The 22,786-nt window shown below is 34.8% G+C and overlaps 2 protein-coding genes across 4 annotated transcripts in view; both read left to right on the plus strand.

Annotated features, from left to right (window-relative positions):
* Nucleotides 1-22,786, plus strand: part of LOC127837643 (hamartin-like) — a 318,472-nt gene that overhangs the window by 265,328 nt on the left and 30,358 nt on the right. The gene's annotated exons all lie outside the window — the stretch shown is intronic.
* Nucleotides 1-22,786, plus strand: part of LOC127837649 (uncharacterized) — a 114,904-nt gene that overhangs the window by 62,472 nt on the left and 29,646 nt on the right. The gene's annotated exons all lie outside the window — the stretch shown is intronic.

The following is a 22,786-nucleotide window of genomic DNA, read 5'->3' on the forward strand; positions in this document are numbered from 1 at the left end:
TTAAGAATCTGGTTTTGTTGGTTCATGTGCGCGATTGATATTGCCGGGTAAGATTGGGTATTACTCCTCGAACCTGGTATTTTCGGGTGATGCTGGGTATCGCTCCTGAATAAGAAGTAATTGGTGGCCGGTACATGATGATTATTTCTCCTCAAGTCTGATGTTGCTGCATAAGCTTGGATGTTTATCATCGGTTCGGGTATTGTCGTGTAAGGTTGGCAATTGATTATTTTTGGTCAGGTTTGTAATTGCTCGTCGAAACTGATATTGTCGGGTCATGTTTGTATTGCTCCTTTTGCCTGTTGTTGTTCGATCAGGTTGGGTCTTGGTTATCGAGTGCATTTTTGTTTGGTCACGTAGGGTAAAGGTATAAAAGAAATTTGACATCAGTATTCAATTCAAATTATGATAAATGAATTTTACATTATTACACACACTTTTATCGATCATACAAATCTATAACGGTTAAAACAAGCAAATTATATTGTTAATGAATTACTTTATCTGTTTATTTATATGATCAAAACATTGTAAGTTGGTCCAAATTACTGCTCATATGAAACATGTAATTGTTTTGCCCTAATTAGGTTTGCATGTAGTAAGTATAACACCTGAACAAAATATTAAATTTAAGAAATGATACAAAATTAAAGTTTAAAGAAAACTAAAACCAATTAGTTCACTGACTACAAAAGCAATATCGTTACAAATCAATCCGTTTCAAATATTTCAATCAAATTCAGCAACAACATAAATTTGTATATCCCTTATCTTACTTAAAATAAGCATGTTAACGTTTACATGTTCAGCGTCGTAGCCACGCTGAGGCACACCGAGGCAGTTGCTTAAATTTGCAGAGCAAGTTTGAGATTACCAGGAAAAAAGGAAAATTTATGTCAAAGAATACAATTTATATAAGAAATTGAGGCAATTAATGAATTTTAGGTACTATGATATTTACAAACAAATATTATCATTGAGTACAATTGGTTCATGTTGAGGCAGATACTTATTTCCATGTAATAACTTCAATGGATGCCAAAATGGCTCAGCAAAATGATTTGCAAAATCTATATATTGAACAAAGCATCGCACTGTACACTTCGATGCTTTAATCATGGTGGACATCGAAACGTAACGAACTAGAATCGGGTGTTTTACGGCCAGGTCTGGGTCTATAGAATATTTGAATAAACTTGCCCGTTGGTTCTTGTACATGTGAGCGGAGTTTTAGCGAATTGCGAAGGCTTAAAACGTGGACACGTTCTACTATGAAAGAGGAACGGCTTAATGGCATCGCTTTAATGTTGGTGCATAAACACATTCCAGTTGATCGAAAACAAATTCATCAAATGTGGGATTCGACTGGAGACAGGAGAGTTGAATTAGCGTTTCATGATGATATTTAAAAGTTGAAAAATAATAAATAATGTTAAGACAGTAAACAAGTTTTTCACAATTCATGAAACATTATTAGCTAAAATGTTTGAATGATCTGTTTTCTTCTTATTATAAGGTAGATCTATATTATTAAAGTATTTCAATAATTAATATATAAAGCACATTCTATTATCCATATACAGTTCGTCGGTCAGTTCCGGTTAATATGTTTTATCATTGTGAATACATATATTAAAAGAATGAATTGTAAAATTGTTTGCTTTTCTTTTAGAAGCAAAATATCTTACCTAAAAGATGCTTCAATGTTTTACTTTACAGGCATATGTATACCTTGGCATATTTTACATGTTTGTCCGAGTGTATTTAACCACTTCCGGTTGACAATATCTGTTCCGAATACAAACATTAGGGACCGTCTCAAACTGTATTTTAACTGTCAGATTTCCTTCATATTACACGTTTAAAGAAAATTGAAGAGCATCTTAATATTAATGCATTAAGTATCGTTGTGTAATTGAATAAACTGGTCATACAGGTTTTGAAGGTGTTGCATGTTCAGTGGTGTGGAAATTAAGATCTCCTCGTGCACATATTTGTAGGTTTGATCATTCGACAGGCAAGAAGGGTAGAGCTTTTACATTGTTATTGTCCCCTACCGGTGAAACCAGAGGGTACTTATCGTTTGGGCTCCGTGTGTCACTATGTCAGTATGCCGGTCACACTTTTCTGGATCATGCGATAACTTTAAGTTCTTAATATTTTTTCATGAAACTTGAAACATGGATTGATGGCAATATGGAGAGTATGCACGTCAATTCATTTCGTTATACGTCAAGAATTCTTGTTGCTATGGCAAAAAATATTTAAAAAATAAATTATCGACAATGGTGGAATTTCACTGGTAGGGGACAATATTGCTTGGCAATCTCTTGTTTGTTCATGCTCTGTTTGTTTAAAGGTTATTATTATGCTTTGTGTGTTTCAGTAAGTTTTATGAGAGCAGACGGATGACTTGAGATAGAAATGGGCACTTGTTCCGAACATTAACGACTATACTTGTTATACTGCATTTTTCTGATTTATGTGTATAATGACATTTATTTGCCATTCATACTTTATGGCATTTTTTTTTGGGAGGGGGGGGGACCAGTGTTTAGTGTCTGTGTTTCAGGAAACAAAATACCCTGCTTGTCATGACACCTTAACAAACGTGTTTGCTTTTATTTAAAATAATTTATGTTTGTCATCAAATGTCAAGGAATATTAAACTTATAATCTGTCATTTTAACATATTTTATTCATATCTTTCCTGAGATCAAGAGATCAATTAAAAACCAACAACAAAACAAACAAAAAATAAAATAGAATGACTAGACTGTCATAGCTTATGTATATGTATAAAATTGGTTAACAGATCTATATTAAAATATAGACTTACAACAATGAAAACAAAACAAACAATGACAGAAAATATACTATTTAAAATTTGCTAAGGATCACTTGTTTTAGTATGTGTAATTTAAAGCTCACCCCTAGCTAGAATCAGCCCGCGTCACGCATCATTGATAATCAATTCATACAAATAAAATCAAAAACACACATTCTTATATCAAAACCTGCAAAATAACATTAAAAATGAATGTCATCCAAAGTTTAAAATAATTTGAAAATAAAAAGTGACCCAAAGCTTATTTTGAGTAGTATATTTGCCACCTCAACGAACAAGTATTCAATCAACTGCACACATTATTACTACTGCAAATCAGTTTGGAAATATAAAACATAAAAGGGATAAATAAGCAATTCACATAGAAATACTTCATGGCTTTAATATAGTATACCCAAAGCTGAATGTATCATACAACTGTACAATAACATCACACATTGCACAAATTAAACTATTTGAACCAGCACCATTCTTTGAATGATTGACAGAAACACTGCAAGAAAAGATGATTGTACAAAACTGAAGGAAATATAATATGCATAAATAAAGGGAAAATAAGTGAATAAAAACAAAACTTTTGCCAAGCAATAAATGTCCCCTACCGGCTCCACCAATGTCAGAATATTTTTTGGTTGCCATAGCAACCCGAATTTTTGACGTAGGAACAAAATGAAATGACGTGCATAATGTCCTTATTGACATCTATCCATGTTTCAAGTTTCATGAAAAAATATTAGAACTTTAAAAGTTATCGCAAGATCCAGAAAAGTGTGACGGACAGACTGACACACGGAGCGCAAACGATGAGTCCCCACCGATGAAACCGGTAGGGGACAATAAAGGGAAGATGATGAATTTAAACAAAGGGACATAAATTAAACACAAATAAAGGAAAGATGATTGAACACATATTGAGGAAAAATATAAAACAAGAGGGCCTGAAAGGCCCTAAGTCGCTCATCTTAGCTAAAAAGAAATGACCTGTTCTGTGCAGCCCAAGAAATCAATAGAACAAATGTTCTTACCAAGTTTCATGAAGAATGAACAACAAATGGCCCCATGGCGGAAATGTTTTTCAACAGACTGGAACCATTTTTAAACTCGTTCAATATATATTTTGGGACAATTTTTCTGACAAAGTTTCATGAAGATCCAACAATAAATGTTGCCTCTACAGTGTTAACAAGGCCGATATTCATGACGCACAACGAAAGACAGACAATTGACAAAATGTGATCCCAAAAGTTCACCATGAGCAAAAATATTATGCTCATAAAGATTGTCACCATGCGTGAAGATCAGCAAGTGTCATTCAGATTGAACTAAAAATGTGACTTCTAGAGTGTTCGCAAGGTTTCTCTATAGCCATATAAGGAATACTGCCCCACCCCCTGGCGACCATGTTTTTCAAGGGACCGGAATCATTTTTGAACTCAACCAACATATCATTTAGACAAACATTTTTACAAAGTAACATGAAGATTGGTCATCAAATGTGACTTTTACAGTGTTCACAAGGTTGTTTTTTTTTACCTAGTGACCTTGTTTTTGACCCAGCATTGACACAGTTTCGAACGCAGTCGAGGTATCAATGGGACAAATATTCTGACCAAGTTTCATGAAGATCAGACAATAAATGTGGCCTCTGGAGTGTTCACAAGGCAAATTTTGACTACGCACGACGGACAAAAGGCGATCACAAAAGTTCACCATAATCACGTTGTGTTCAGGTGAGCTAAAAAGCCTTCATATGGCAAAATCAGTATTGATCACACAGTCAACGTGTCACTCCAATAAAGTAGTTGTTACTACATACCTTTAACTTTTACTGGTTAAATATTACAGTATTAAATACATAAATAACTAACAAAATCACAGAAAAGGCACATATTCTGAAGGCTTTGAAGAGCTGTGTTTGGGTAACACAATGCCCCCTACTGCGCTTTGAAGCCATATATTTGACATTTGACCTTGAAAGATGACCTTGACCTTTCACCACTCAAAATGTATAGCTTCATGAGATACTCATGCATGTCAAATATGAAGTTGCAAAAGCTTTGTCAGCAAGGTTAAAGTTTTGGGACACATACAATGACAGACAGACAGATAGGCCAAAAAACAATATGCCCCCTATCATTCGATCCGGGGGCATAAAAAGTGAATACCGTAATGGCATGAAATGCAATATTGGAAACATGAAACTACCCAACATAGCATGACAAATACACAAAGCTAGCCACTATGTCAGTACAAATTACTTTAAAACATGAACAAAGTCACAGTCAAATTAAGATTTAGACATTTTGTGATATATAACAAATGACGATGGGTAAAGGGGTCATGAGCAGAAACCATACAACTATCTTTTCTTGTATATTGCAGTGTAGAGAGTACTAAGTATTGTTTCAAGTTGCATGCACTTTCCATTGTTACAGATACCCACACATACATTAAACTTGACATCATTGCATGACAAATTATTTGAAAACATCAAACTAGCCAATATTTCATGACAAATACATTGAGAACATGAAAGTAGAAATTATGTAATGACAAATATCTTGAAAACATTAAATTAGCAACAATGTCATGACAAAAACATGAAAATATAAAATATATCATACAAATACACATTGATAATATGACACTAACAATTTTGTCATGACAAATACCCTGAAAACATAACTGTAACCAATGTTTCATGGCAAATATTATGAAAAATGTACCCAGCCAACATGTCATTACAAATTACTTGAAAACATAAAACTAGCTAATATGTTATGACCACTCTCTTGAAATATAAAGCTGGCAAACATGTTGATATTTCATGACAAATACATTGAAAAAATAAACTAGCCAACATGTCGTGACAAATACCTCAAAAAACATGAAACAAGCCATCATGTCATGACAAATACACTGAAAACATGAAACTAGCCAACATGTCATGACATAAATGTAACCAAGTCACGTATTCTGCAATATAAACCTATATTTACACATTTTGTGCTCCATTGCACAAATAACCATATGGTAAAGGTTTCATAATCAGAAAGCATCTGATGGCAAGCCTCAAATGTTGTATAAAAAAGCATGAATTGTTTTTTGAATGTTTTCACAAGTTAGATTGAAATATGACATTATTGCAGTTCTAGCACATCAAAAGTTACATAGCAGACCCTTCTGGCATATGATTCAATGTGTCTGTTATACTATTATGGTCATCTTTACAAGAGGTTGAAATAACATAATCACAGGGTAACACAACTCCGCCTCCGGGTTCATTTTAAAATGGCCAGGGTGGGTAACTCTGTACAGGGTCTCCAGTGACAATTGCAGATACCTCGCCCCCTTTGTCCATGATTTCCCTGAAGTGGGTTGCCAATGACCTTTGGACATTACCTATTGGCAAATCAGCCACATCGCATAGTTTAAGTTGTCTTTTATCATCAGCTAGCATAGAATGTTGGTCTTTCTGAAATGCATTTAATGATGGAATCCAAACCAAACAAGCACCCTTATCATGTATATAAGTATACTCTGGCTGAACAAGAAGGACGCAACGTGGTTGTATTTCTGAAAGGCCTTATTTCAAAAGCATGGTAGCCGTTGATGACAGAATTTTTTCAAAGTAATTCGGTAGCATGTGCCACGCTGTTTTGATCCACCACTCACATCTCGTGTCTACAAATGAAAAATAAATGTATCAGATAAATAAAAAAAAAACGCAACAAACTTCAGTTTTCGAAACCTTTTTACAAATCAAGCTACAGCTTTGTCACAGATATGACGAACACCCCCACATGCCGCATTGACACAGAATATTTTGCATGTTGTCTTCACACAAAAACAGCGGACACCATGCTCAATGTTTAAAACGCACTAAGTGACTCCGTGACCTAGTTTTTGATCCGGAATGGCTAATGTTCGAACTTGACCATAAAATCATCTAGATACAACTTCTGACCAAGTTTGGTGAAGTTATGATGAAAACTAATTGAATTAAAGAGCGGACACCATGCTCAATGTTTAAAACGCACTAAGTGACCGCGTGACCTACTTTTAGACCCGGCATGACCCATATTCAAACGTGACCTAGACATCATTTAGATACATCTGACCAAGTTTGGTGAAGATCCGATGAAAACAACTTGAATTAGAGAGCGGAAACTTAATACGGACGGGCCCACCGACAGACAAGCTCACGCCTATATACCCCTCTAAACTTCATTTGTGGGGGTATAATAATACTGACATCAAATATTTGGTATGCACATAATAAGGATTGTTCTTGTACTCCACAATTCTGAGTTGCTTAGCAAGATATCATAATTTGTCACTGAAGTCTGATACAATATTGAAATTGCGTTCATTTAGACCTGCTTGGTTAGTTGAACTTGATGTGCTTGGCTCAACATCATCTGCAGTCTCCCTTGGTTTCACCTTTGATTTAAGTAGTTTATATTTGTCATATACTCGGAAAACTCCGGTTACATCATACTTTTCGTTTATACGCTGTTCATACTTTCGCGTCACTGGTGTGGATAAAACGCTCTCAAAAACATGGAATACTTTCTCATGAACATCTACAGCACCTTTTTCCTGCCCTAGATCCTCATTGTTCTTGTCAGATTTCTTTTCTATTGGTTCACTAAATGTATAGTTTGTTTTTAGTTGTGCATCAACAATAACTGCTCTGTTTACAGGATATATTCCAGAGGATCGGAAGCTAATGACAACTGTGGAAGGTTTATAGAAGTCATTGTAACAGATTTTCAGTTTTTCAGCAAAATGTATTTTGTTGATAGTCACACCTGGCTGTTCGCGATTGTGTTTCCGCACTGTCTTGTACCACTGCTGTTTAAGAGGACCAAACACCCTTTTATCAAGGGGTTGCATTAGATGGGTCGCGTTAGGACTAATTCTATATAATGCAATTCCATGAGAAAGAGCTTTGAAAAGTTCTTCCTATTAATGTGAGATCCCACTGAGTCTATGAGAAGTACAACTGGCTTCTCTGTAATAATATGCGATTCAAAAAGATCAAGATACTTTTCAAAAGTTTCAGAGTTCTTCCAGACCTTTTCTGTGTACTCCACTCTACCGCCAGGCAAAGAGCAACTCAGGGGATGGACCCCTTTAGGTGGTGGATCAGGGTATACATAAAATGGCGGCATGATTGCCCCGCTAGCACTTGCACAAAACATGACAGTAAAATGAGACTTTGTTGAAGACTCAGACATATGGGGCACTTGATTAGGAAACTTATCTCTGCACGGACCTATAACATTGCCTGCGTTGCTTCCCATCTGGAAACCTGTCTCATCTGCATTCTAAATCTGTTCTGGTTTGCCTAGCAAGTTCTTTTAAACAAGAAAATTTCTAAACTTTGAATACCAGCTATCAGGCTTTTCACTGGTTAGTCTGCTCCTGCATGCTTCTAATAAAACTTCACGCCTCATTCCTATGATATGTTTATTTCGATCCATAAACTTTTTATACCACACATATAACGGTCTATCTTGGCTGAATGGAGTAATCCTTTTCTTTTTCTGAACAATCTCCTGTACCTGGTCCAAAATTTCGCATGGCCTCAAACCCATTCCTTTTTGTGCCTTCTCACTAACATAATTGGCCAGTTCTGCCTCTTCCGTAGGGGAGAATACTGGAGCTGAACCATTCCTGGCATCTACTCGAGTCTCTCCTGTTACCCTTCTATATAAGTAACTGTAACTTAAGTTGTGCAAAAAAGTTGCTTTGTTTACTGTAAGGTTCTTTACCTTCACAACATATAGGGCACGCCTTGTCCTATTATACTTTTTTTTACTTTTCCAGCTGATATTATAATTGGACTGGTTCCATGCTCGACCTAAAATACAAAAATCATTTTTAAATAAGCAAGTCCAACAAGAGCTGTGTTTGTGAAACGCAATGCCCCCTACTGTGCTTTGAAGCCGCACTGCAGCTATTTTAGAAAAAAATGACCTTTGACCTTGAAGGATGACCTTGACCTTTACCTTTTACCACTCAAAATGTGCAGCTCCATGAGATATACATGCATGCCAAATATCAAGTTAGAATTTAAAATATTGCAAAAGTGATGACCAAGGTTAAAGTTTTGGGACATACAATGACAGACATACAGATAGGCCAAAAATAATATACCCCCAATCATTTGATACGGGGGCATAAAAAAGGAGGTAAGAACTTCAAAAATAATAATTTAACGGATGATGATCTAAGTATACAATTAATGCACCACATTTTATTTCAAAAGTCATTAAAATAAAAGCAGCTCTTAATGCTTGTCTGTAGGTAGATTCTATATAATTACGAGGATAAATAGTCCTTTTTGATAGTTTTTTACATAACAAGGGCTGTTTGTAAAACATGCATGCCCCCAATATGGGCTGTCAGTTGTAGTGGCAGCCATTGTGTGAAAACCTTTTTTTTGTCACTGTGACCTTGACCTTTGACCTAGTGACCTGAATATCAATAGCCATCATCTGCCAGTCATGATAAATCTAGCTATGAAGTTTCATGATCCTAGGCCTAAATATTCTTGAGTTATCATCAGGAAACCATTTTGCTGTTTCGAGTCACTGTGACCTTGACCTTTGACCTAGTGACCTGAAAATCAATAAGGCTTTCTGCCAGTCATGATCAATGTACCTATGAAGTTTCATGATCCTAGGCGTAAGCATTCTTGAGATATCATCCGGAAACCATTTTACTATTTCGAGTCACTGTGACCTTGACCTTTGACTTAGAGTCCTGAAAATCTACAGGGGTCATCTGTCAGTCATTATCAATGTACCTATTAAGTTTCATGATCCAAGGCGTAAGCATTCTTGAGTAATCATCCGGAAATTATTTTACTATATCGAGTCCCTGTGACATTGACCTTTGACCTAGTGACCTGAAAATCAATGGGGATCATCTGCCATTCAAGATCAATGTACCTATGAAGTTTCATGATCCTAGGCGTAAGCATTTTTGAGTTATCATCCAGAAACCATTTTATTATCTCGAGTCACTGTGACCTTGACCTTTGACCTTGTGACCTGAAAATCAATAGGGGTCATCTGCCAGTCATGATCAATGTATCTATGAAGTTTCATGATCCTAGGCTTAAGCGTTTTTGTGTTATCATCCGGAAACCATCTGGTGGACGGACCGACCGACGGACCGACCGACGGTCCGACCGACATATGCAAAACAATATACCCCCTTTTCTTCGAAGGGGGGCATAAATATGTATCACTGTCAGGGATGAAGTTAATTATGTATCACTGTCAGGTAAGAAGTAGAATATATTATTTATCACAGTACAGTAACAAGGTGAAATATGTATCACAATACAGTAACAAGATAAACTTGTGACCCGAAAGTCAATAGGGATTATCTGAGAGTCATGATTAATGTACCTTTGAAGTTTCAGGATCCTAGGCGTACGCGTTTTTGAGTTATCATCCGGAAACCATTTTTCTAAGTTGAGTCATCGTGACCTTGACCTTTGACCTAGTGACCTGATAATAAAAAGGGGTCATCTGCGAGTCATGGTCAATCCACCTATGACGTTTCATGATCCTAGGCATAAGCGTTCTTGAGTTATCATCTGGAAACCATTTTTCTTTTTCAAGTCACCGTTACCTTGACCTTTGACCTAATGACCTGAAAATTAATAGGTATCATCTGCGAGTCATGATCAATGTACCTATGAAGTTTCGTGATCCTAGGCGTAAGCGTTCTTGAGTTATCATCCGGAAACCATTTTACTGTTTCGGGTCACCATGACCTTGACCTTTGACCTAGTGACCTGGATATTAAAAGGGTCATCTGCGAGTAATGATCAATGTACCGATGAAGTTTCATGAACCTATGGGTAAGCGTTCTTGAGTTATCATCTTACCATTTTACTATTTCACCGTGATCTTGACCTTTGACCTAGTGACCTCAATATCAATAGGGGTCATCTACGAGTCATGATCAATGTACCTATGAAGTTTCCATGATCCCAGGCATATGCGTTCTTGAGTTATCATCCGGAAACCATTTATTAAGTTGAGTCACCGTGACCTTGACCTTTGACCTAGTAACCTCAAAATCAATAGGGGTCATCTGCGAATCATGATCAATGTACCTATGAAGTTTCCATGATCCCAGGCATATGCGTTCTTGAGTTATCATCCGGAAACCATTTTACTACTTCAGGTCACCGTGACCTTGACCTTTGACCTAGTGACCGCAAAATCAATAGGGGTCATCTGCGATTTATGATCAATGTACCTGTCACGTTTCATAATCCTAGGCGTAAGAGTTCTTGAGTTATCATCCGGAAACCATTTTACTACTTCGAGTCACCATGACCTTGACCTTTGACCTAGTGACCTCAAAAATCAATAGAGGTCATCTGCAAGTCATGATTAATGTACCTATGAAGTTACATGATCCTAGGCCTACGCGTTCGGAAGTTATCATCCGGAAATTATCTGGTGGACGGACATACATACGGACATACGGACGGACCGATACGTGCAAAACAATATACCCCCTCTTCTTCGAAGGGGCGCATAATAAATTAAAGGAAATTTAACAATAAAATAAAGATTTTGGTAGATATTATATATTTAATTATAAAACTATTTACCTTACATGTATAGTTCAATTCCATTTAATTTATTATGTTACAATTAAGGTCTCCGTTTCGTAGTGGATATGGTGTCCGCCTAGCAATCGGGAAGTCATGGGTTCGATCCCCATTGTGGGAGCGTTCTATAGATCTCCCTCATAGACACCAAGGAAACGGACTCGAGAGCGTTTCATTTAAGCATTAGGCTTGTTATGCAATCGAGCTTAAACAAATTGGTTAAAAAAATCATGTTACAATCTTAGTTTTGCAAAGGGTCATTTACCCCCAAGGCCAAGCCCATTGCCCTGGCTACTCTGCCTAAAATAACAGTTTCAGTCTATATATTCAAACAGTTTTACAATACTGGAACATCAAAATAAGTATGTCCCATTCTTATCCATTTGAAATAAAAATATTAAGAAAACCCTGAGAAAACCCTAAATTTCACAATGTACATGTAACATTAACCGCAATGGGTTAAAAGCATGACCTCAGAAACACCGCTCAAACAGACTTTATACACACAGCTTTGCAAACGGTTTTGTACCTGCTTAAAGAGTAATGATTTAAAACATATTTGCAAATATCCTTTTTTCTTTTTGGAGCCATTGACGTATATTATTTTATAGATGTTACGAACGTTGTTCGTTTTGCTTCTGAAAATTGCAGCAGACGCGCGGGCACCTGTCTCGGTTAATAGACGCTTGACCGGATGTAAACAAATTTAACAAAGTTAAAGTTTGTAATTTTACGGTAAATAGGTTTTTATCAAGCAATCAATAGAAAGTTTTATTTAATAAGTCAAAATATTTTTACAGTGAATTTTTGAAGATGAATGTTAACGGGAACTGCTTAATAATCGGAACTTATTTATAATCTTAAACTACTTCAATGTGTGTGACTTGAACGTGGGTTCATGGCAGAAGTTTGTAGTAATACGTATGGTTTTCTTGTGCATGACGACTGTTTAACATTGATCGAATTCAGATTGTTAAATATTTCAAACTTGCATTAAAACAATATATCTGAGATTGGAAATCCGCGTATTTTTCAAATCAAAAACAACTTGAATAACAGACAAAAAATGTGAAAAATAAGATAGCTCTACGAGTATATTATGAGCATGACATAAGATAATACTAACTTAAAGGCGTCTGCTAAAAAATATTGATTTCGTGTGAACCCCTGACTTAGTATTCTTAAGGATTGTTAAGTACAAATCGTTGAAAAGTTATATTTCAAGAAAAAAAGGAAACTGTAACATAGCGTTTAGATTCCTGATCTATACCGTGTTTAGCAGATCCAAATGGTTTCTATGTGTACTGTGTTGCACAGTATAACTTGTTTAGTATATGTAAAGAACAGACGCGTCTAGAGCTTGATTGTCGATGAAAGGTTCCAAAAACATGCAAAATCTGTAAAGTTCACCTGAACACAAAGAAATTTTGTTGCCCATCGTCCGTCTTGAATCGTTTTCATTTTCCATGTAATCACTGTACAGGCTGCATTATTTGTCCTATCTTCATTGGAATTGTTCAGAATATCTGTCCCAATTATATCTCGGCCGAGATTAAAACAGAATCAAGTGCGCCGATAACTACTTCAAACAAGAAAACGCTTGTTAGAAATCACAATTTTACTGGCAGTTAGTACAGTACATCGAAAACCGTTGCCGCCAGGGACGAAGAAGTTGCCCTTAAATTTCAAAAATAAACCTTGTGAACACTTTAGAGATCACAGTTATATCCGAACTTTCTTCAAACTTGGTCAAAACATTTGTCTAAAATATATATGGATTGAGTTTGAAACTGTGTAATGTTGGGTAAAAATCTAGATTAAATGAAAGAAAAAGCTAGCAGAAGCTCTAGAGGCAACAGTTATCACTATATCTTTGTGACATTTGGTCAGATCATGGTCACCTTTCGGTTTATCCTGCATTGATGGGACTCTATAAGACTTTTTAGATAAGCAAGACAATTATGATAGACCATATCGATGCGTGTAAAGCCCAGGTCTATATGTTAAAAGTCACGGTCGACATTGATATTTAAATGTAAATTAAGCAGATTCCCTATCTTATAAAGACTATACATTTTAATTTGGGCCGTATATTGTATAAAAATCATAGCGTTCTTAGATTTAATGTTTTATTTGTACTCTTAAAATTCTACAGCATCGTGATTTTTCTTAATGATATTATATAGCTTTTGAAGTTTATGTTCTATGTTATTGTTTTTAGCTGCTATCTTATGTTTTATCTTCCTTAATATATGTTCCTCTATGGATTGTGGTGTCTTGTTATGTTAAATGTGCTTTAGGTTCCTTGGGTTTCCTTTTTGTACTGCTTTTCATTTTTATGTTTAACATTTCATGTATGTATGCTATGTACACTATGTATTTATTCATTACTAAGCTCTGAATTATTAAATTTGTCTGATATTTTAGTACATTTTAACGCTAGTCTTTTATAGTAATATTAATTAAGTTACCTTGAGTCTTTTAAAGCAATATTTAAATTCATACTCATATTCTCTGTTGTTTCTAAATTACAGGGTTGTTATAACTATGTTTCATTATATGTGTTAAATAACATGTTTGTCACCATGCCATGTAATGTGTAAGTCGGCTTTAAAAGCTCTTCAGAGCTTGTGTTATCATGTTTTGAAATACCCGACTTTAAAAAATAAATATTACTTTACTTGACTTGAAAATAAAATTTTATAAATTAAAACCGATACTTTTTTTCTAGCATTAATAACTTGACAACAATACGATGATTGTTACACTTAGCGTCAAGCGCAAGAACCATGTTCTAAGGTTTCATGTGAAAGTTCACAGTTAAATATCAATTTCAGAAACTTTCAGCACATTGTCAAGAGCATTATTTTGTCGTGTATTGATTGATCGTCAAATAGCACACAACAGCCAATAGATTATAATGGAAAACACATTGTCGAAGGCTTATCTTTCTCTAACATTTATGAATTATTGAATAACTGGTCAGCACTGTTTGATAGATTGTTGGCCAAGGGACCCATGCCACAATGTCAAGATCAAAACAAAAGGCAGAAACATCAAAAACATTATCTCAAAGAGAACTAGGACTTGACAGACGTTGAAAGCCGACCAAAAGGTAGATGTGTGTGTTATAACCAAGTCCCTTGGTCAAAGTTCAAGGTCGGTATTTTGGTTTGAAAATAAATACAAGCGAAAGGAATTAACTTACTTTATTAACTGGCGTGTGTGTGATAATGGAACTTATGTTTATATATGGAAAAAAGAAGGACATTATTTGGACCATAAGCAAATTGAATATTTTAGGGATTCGATTGGACAAAGTTCAATGTATGCTGTAAAAATGTGCGATCAAATATAGAATATCTTTCTGATTTTATGTGCCGAGAAAATAGACTACATAAAAACTCGGGAATATATCTATGATAATGTGTTGCTAAATAACCTTCGGTTTGGAATTGCATGTTTTCATTCCTTAATAAGAATATACCGACAACGAACTATTTTAGGAAATATTAGATTCAACAGTATTATACTATAAATCCTTGCATAGTTGTTTTTGTAAATGAAAAGAAAAATTGGCATTAACGATACTTATTTAAATCTAAAGAACTACCGGTAGTTGGTTTGTTTAAGTCAAATGAAAAATTAAACATTTGAAGCGCTCTTAATACGATGCACATTTGTTTAAACCAAGCAAATGAACTCGTAAGATACATATTCACGTATTTATTTTAGTGTATGAAAAATTCCTTATGCAAAAACAATAAGTTATTTCGCCTAATAAATATCTAATATATTTGTGGATCTTTACCGGCCGCTACGCAGGGAAGGAAAACTCGGGAGCGTCTCAATAAGCTCTAGTCTTGTTAATATGCTTTCTATGTAATCCAACATAAAATTGGTTTAAACCAACAGGTGTGGCAACTGTTTTTAGCTTTATATAGTCTTATTGAGGAAATATTACTAGTTTTCAGTTTCGATCACTTTGGTTTCCCAGCGATCTATCGCTTAAATCTGTGAGATGCCGTTAGCCTCGTCTGGAAAATCTTGAATTACTTACGGAAATGTAATAAAGGGCAATTAATATGAGGAATACAAATGCATTTTAATTCATTATAACTGCTGATATTGTGTCATTTGGTAAAAAGTAACGCATATACGTAATGGTCCATTATACTTATCTCCTGTGTGTTTAGATACAACTAGCTCTTATTAGCAACTGGCAGATTTAAACATAAACTTTATAACTGCAGCATTCAGTATTTATCAAATTTTATCCAAAAACGTATGCGATTTATTAAAGCAATGGCTGTGATGAGCCTTTCTGTTAATGCATGAAACATAGTATTTGTTGACGCGAACAGTAAATTACTGATTTACATTTTTATTACACCTCTTTCACCTGTTTGAAAAATAATGTTATTCATTTACATTTACTTCAAAGCCGTGGTCTGGTTTGTCAAACCCTCTCATGTCAGTTAATGATGATTCAAGTGTATTTATAAACACAAGTATCATACTGAAGGAATTTATTTGTTCTTCCCGATGATTCAGATAACATTGTTTTAAAAGTGTCATGTGAGTACAGGATCAATCAGATTTTGTTTCGTGCGGTGTGCTAGTTGAGACTGAATTGTTAAGATAGCGTGTTAATTTACAATTTATAAATCGTTAGAACTAAGCGGCTTTCTTAAATATTTTATCTTGACAAGGTCAAGCCTTTAGGTCAGAGGTCAAAATACATAAATTGGCAATCAAAGTATTGTATGTGAGCTGTAGCAAAAGACATATTATCTTCAAGCCAAAGGCCTTATTTTCCAAAATAGATCGTGTGCGTTCGATAGCGTCACTGAACCTGGTACAAACTTGAATACTAGTAATTATGCATAAATATTACCTAAGTGAGTCGGTGTTTAGCATTAAAGTAAGATGGCGTTCTTTGAGGTCAATTTTATACTAAAAGGCCAAAGAACAGACAACGGCAGTTTTAAGTATTAATTAAACTTCTCCGCTTTATGACCACGATGCAATGATGGATTTCTAAAAAAAACATTTCAATTAACCATGGCTAACGTGTATGGCGTCTGTTGTTAACACTAGCCACTTCGCTACCTTGAAAGGCATACTTGAACTTAAATTTCACAATTAATCACAGATATTAAACTCTTCTGATAAGTGTCAAAGAGATATATGAGGGTATAAATCAATGTCTCGACTTCATGTTGTAGTAGTAGGGGTTTTTTTTGCTTATGTTTTTTTTTACTTTAAGAGGTATAAATTGTGGATTATATTGATTTTGTCATAGTTACTATAATAAATTAATAAGACAAGTGCATCCGTTAAACAGAAAATGAATATTCGCTGCTTTAAAGATTTGGCATTCGCTTTCAAATATAGTAAACTATCAATGTGTCATTTGAATTCATCATCCGATAGATCTTTTGTAACGGTTGTATATGAATGTGTTTTCATTTGCTGTTAACGGATACAATGCCAAATGCAAGTACTTTAAACACGTTTTGTCTTAGTTTAACACTGTGGACTCATTTGGACAATATTTTTACTGTTTAGTGAAATTAGCCTTAGTAACCTGGTATAAAGTCTTCTATAAAGGATAACATCTGCAGACTTTTCAATCGAGCAACATATACTCCTAAATACTGATTTAAGACAGACAAAAAGCTAACAAGAATTATCAAATTAATTTGAATTAGAATGTTAACCATGTCTATCAGAAACAAATGGCTTACGTTTTAAAACAACCGGGTCCTGAATTCAACAATGACAAACAACCATTTCTTATCAGTGTTCTAGATGAGGTATTGGATCGTTCTGTCAGGAAGGAGTAGTCTCCCTCAACTTGTAGAGTCGATGATAGACTGAAGGTTCGAAAAATGGTTTGTCAGGAGTTATTTCCCTTTTATTAATATGACTTTTCTTCATAAATAAGTGATTTTATAAATACATTAAGTTTTCCCCGAATGTTTATGCAGCCACACAGAACGATAATTGCGAAAATTCTGATTACAGAAAGGTCGATATTTTTACATTAAAGACGCACATCCTCTCTGACCATTTGTTTCCGTTGCTGGTTGTGAATATATTATATGAACTTAATTGTGAATGGGTTGTACATACAGAAAACAGCGAGCGTCTTAGCGTATGGTATGTTGATTCAGTATTAATATATCATTACCGTTTATACAGATTGAAATAATATAACACATTTGAACAAGTGTCCTTCCCGTCCCATTTGCTTGTACCGTGGTCACTCATATACTCACTATTAATAGGAGGAGCAGCAACAGCAGCTGTATTCCAGTATATTAACAACTTATTTTCTTAACATATACGACTTTATATTTTTAAATTTAATTCATGTTTGAAGAATTGTCAAAATATATCGAAATGCCAATTTAAATTCCGACACAGAGTCATATTAAGCTTGCGAGCTCTTTTTAACATTTGTATTACTATATCAAGAGAAGAACCCCCAATTTTCATGATCGTCCAAGTTAAAGTACTCCATATTAAAAACGACTGCGAAGCGTCTTGAAGAATTCGTTTCCAATGTCAAGTAAGTGTCAAAGCACGTATTCAAGTGTTTTTTTAACCGTACAACAACGTTGCTTACAACGTCAACATCTATTTAACCGAGGATTTACCTTAATGCCAAAGCGCAATTTGTCGACCTGGATCAGACTAAGCAGTCTAAACATACATTCCAACGTTTCTATAAACCGGCGTAATGTTACTCGTAGTTACAATTCGCTAAACTGTTGAACTTGATTGTTACGCACTTATGAAAGCATTTTGCAACGTGCTCCAAAATGGCGCTTTCCGCATTACATGGATTTACAGTTTGTTTAACATAGACATCTTCGAAAAATGAATAAAATTCAAGTGGAAAGTTTCGTCCTGGATTACATGGATAAACTAGTTAATATGTATTAACTGTATGTTACAAGGCACAAAATTAAAGCACTCATACTTTTTAGTTTTTTTCCCACGACATGCCTCCTTCTTTAAGAAAAAATATTTAAATCATGAACGTAAAAACGCATGCAAATATGTCATAACGTTTAACGTCATCCCATATTTTATTTAAACATACCTATTTTCAAAAGAAGCCATAGATGAATGCACACAAAGAGTTGTAGAAATGGAACGATATATGCGTCCTAAGGGTTCCTATCCTCAATAAAAACTCCGAGGAACGCATAGGCGGACAGTTAATTCTGAATTTATTGTATGTCAAAATAATAAACACGCGAACTCATCAATACAACTCAATGAAGATTAACGTTTAAAGGGAAAACTTGTCGGAAATGAAACTTTTATTATAAAAATAGGAATACATTGGGAATTGTTGTACAAAGCAGCACAAGTCCGAGAGTCATCATGATGTGAGGAATAACATAGGAACAGTAAATGTCATGAATTTTGGTATACAGCAGCCAGCATTCACCGAAATTCATTTAGATATGAGGAATAACATAGGAACCTGCAGTCTCATTCGAGCAGCCTGAGTTTGAGTTTTATCCAAGTATATTTTTTTAATATACAATGGTCACATGCTTATTTTGCGTATCCTATCACATACCGTATGACGGACATGTAAGTAACTTCACATGGCGATCGGATCCATAGCAAAACTGTTTCATAATGTTGATACATGACTTGGCCTTAGAGTCAATAATGCACAGCCTCCGTCCTTTGACAATATTTCATCAAGACTGATAACATATAAAATGAGAATACCGTACAGATTTAAATAAACATAAATCGGTGTATGCCTTTTTCAAGTTGATGTGAGATGCAGATAAACTTAAAATTAATTGTACTTTCCAGGTTTTTACACGTGTTTAAATACCTTTGTCGGGAGGCTGCAGCATTTTGAGGGTCAACAATTTCATCGATAATGTCTTTAATACCAAAGTAAATGAATTGAAACAATAATGGCGCCCTGCAAAACCCCAGGTTTCATTTCCGGAAGCAACGAGGAAGTTTCTGGAAATTGTTTCTCGTTGCTTTTGATCTTACACCGGTCTGCAGATTTTTTTCGAAAAAGCATGTTTCAGCTTCAAAAACAGGCCTCATTGACAAGCTTTATCAAAGACATTAAATCCTTTTCAAATGTTACCGAATATTACTTTTCCATGCCATTGCCTTGTGTCCCCTAATATTGTATTGTTAAGATTGGCCAATAATTTAAAGTTAAGTCGCCAAGTTTCATATCTTCTATGGCATATTTAAAGTGCTTGATACAACATGTTTTGTACTTCTGGGTGCTTCTTAAAATGTTTATCCCGTTTAGTCAATCCGCTGATATGTTATTTGTTCCATTGAAGTTAGTTGAATATTTTCGTTTACTGACAACTACTGAAACATCCCAGGACAATGACCTTTCAATGAATGGCTCAATTTTTAGCAGCCCATTCTTAAACCTTAGGGGTTAACTCGACGACATAGATGGCGTGCGACCTAAGGTATATCATCCTAAGACATGAAGGCTTATGTGTTGGATTGTTACGGCCAGAAAGCCTTGGGTAACGCTTCCTTCGGATCCGTCCATTTGTCCAAATCATGTCATTTGATGCACGTCGGACAGTGATTGCGGGAGGTTTGAAAAGTGCTGTATTGGACAATGTTTGAGTCGCGATTTCTTGTATTTTGTGTATGTGTATCTTTCATGTTGCACATATATCGCAGGTGCTATAAAAGATGTGTATTCCGACGTGTTGAAATATCAAACGTTTTATAAAAAGTGTTTATTAACCAATTCTGTTTTATGGTATTACAAATGTGTTCGCCAGTTTATGGTCGCGATATTTTTTTATGAAGTCCATGTAATTCTTAAAACTGTTCTTAAAATAAATGACATTGAAACATGCGCTTGTGCCACCTCAATCATCTGACAATACATTTGTTGCTCTTTTTATAAATACTTAATTAACTATACAATAAAATATAGATTTTGCAGGTCTTTTGACTGTATTGACATGTGTGAAAGCAATTTATATCACAACTTTAACACAGCTTTATGGGTCAGTTTACGCCCAGATGCTCGCCATGAAAAATTAAAATGCAAAAGTATGACAAAAATAACCAGTCATTTGCAGATCATATGTATGGTTCTAATTGAAAGCGTCCAACATATTGACATCTGACTGACAACGTGTGTGAACATCAATTACGTCGGTAAACATTAAAATATGATTTAGTACGTTGTACAATATTACAGTCGAACGTTATATTGATGGTTGTTAGTGTTATGCGTGTAGCACTGTAGAATGCTTTGACCACGCGGAGATCGGTTCCAAAGGTTATTTGGTTCCAGTTTCAAGCAAAAGCTTCTTAGAGCGCTCTGGATCCTGTGAAATCTTAATGGGCATATCGTTCATTTCATTTTTAATAACGTTTGCTAAATTATTTAACTGAGAATGTTAATTTCACAGTGTGTTAGCTGATTTGTACTTTGTTAGAATATAACTTATTAGCCTTTGTTAACAATCACATGCCCGGAATACAAAATTATTTCCATATTTTATTTTTGTTATGCAATTGCTTTTACAAGTTCGATGATGCAAACGTATAGCTCTGTGCATTTAAACGGTATTTACAAATATACTATCATTCCGAAATGTTTCTCACAGGCTATGAAGTCAAGTGTCACAATGATGATCAAAGTGTGTAACCAAAAATTAATTGACATTTTATTAAAATATAAAGTAAATATGAATACTTAAACGCATTTTTATTGTCTAGTTGTGTATTAATTCTCTTAACTTGATAGCACGTTTTAACAACTTGGTGTATACGTGTCTTCAGTTGACAGACGTGTTTAACACGGCTTAGCTGTAAATATACGCCTCACTCTTGAAAAAGAGGTTTAAATGCATGTGCATAAAGGGTCGTCCGACATTAGCCTGAGCAGTCCTGAGTAAATTATTTCTAAACCCTTCATTTTGTGCGGTATATAGTCAATAAATATTGATATCATTGAGGATGACATGGCGTCTCGTCATTCGTTAGACAACTTGTAACCCTCGCATTAGCATGTCATTTATGTGGAGCTGAAATCACAGTTATTCATAAGAAAATAAAATTTAACGAAAGTGAATTTTTTACCGCACGCGTTCCAAAAAAATGATATAGTCGATCTTCTTTTTTTTCAGTTTCATGTCAGTTTTTTGTTTATGTCTCTTCAGTGCATGACATGATTTAAAGCAAAGAAACAAAACAACAACAAACATCAACAAAACACGCGCCGTAGATTAAAAACCTCAAATAACTCCCTGTTAATAATCAGGACGACATAATTTGTTTGCTGGTGGAGACATCGCCAAAAAGAGAAAACGAATAACACTCCCTAAGATTGATTAAACTCAGATAATGCCCCGTAATTACTCAGGATGATATAATTGTTTTGCTGGTAGTGACATCTCCATTGTGTGTTGTTAATTAAGTACGAATGATCAACACACGCGCGGTCTGAGTTGAAAACAGTGCTTAGCTCTGGATTAATAAATGGACGTGTCTGTTGGTTGTTCAAACATGTTTCAATTATAAAATGTTGTGTCAAAATAATAAAATATTTGTCTTAATTGCAATTCATTCAAAGTCACATTTACTTATCATGACATACGCTTCGGAGTGCACGAAACACCGATTCCACAAGCTAAAATGTTAAAAATTACATTATATTATACTATATATCACTCATTTGTCACATTAGGTCGATACAAGAGTTTTCCTTAATATATTTGTTTCAAGCAACATTAAACAGGGGACTTTGACACGAAAAAGCCCTTAATAGTGATCAAATTCACATGTTCGAAGAAAGTTGGCAACTTTTACCTGAAATATGATTTATAAAACAATCGTTCCTTTTTGTCTTTAGTTTATGTTGTGTTTTTTTATTCTTCAGTGACGCGCATAGCCATTCATATATCCCAAAATCTGACTCACAGCAATCACACTCAGTTACACACACAGTGTATCAATGTAACGTGTATAAATTGTTGTAAGACAATACCATCTGTGTATAGTTGTATATTAAATACTATATGAGTAAATAGCTATATTTGTATAAGTGTTGAATGTTGTTTTCACGGACGTCTAATTTTATTAAGACACTCCTTCAATATAACTTGCTTTAATTTATCTCATCAATTTAAACGTTAACGTAAGTATCATTGCCTAAACATCAAACTTAGATTTATTGTTAAATAAGATGATTAGATAGTACTCATACTCAAATAATATTGCTAAGTTATTCAAGTTAA

The sequence above is a fragment of the Dreissena polymorpha genome, chromosome 7, assembly GCF_020536995.1.
Source record: "Dreissena polymorpha isolate Duluth1 chromosome 7, UMN_Dpol_1.0, whole genome shotgun sequence".
In the NCBI taxonomy this organism is placed as follows: Eukaryota; Metazoa; Mollusca; class Bivalvia; order Myida; family Dreissenidae; genus Dreissena; species Dreissena polymorpha.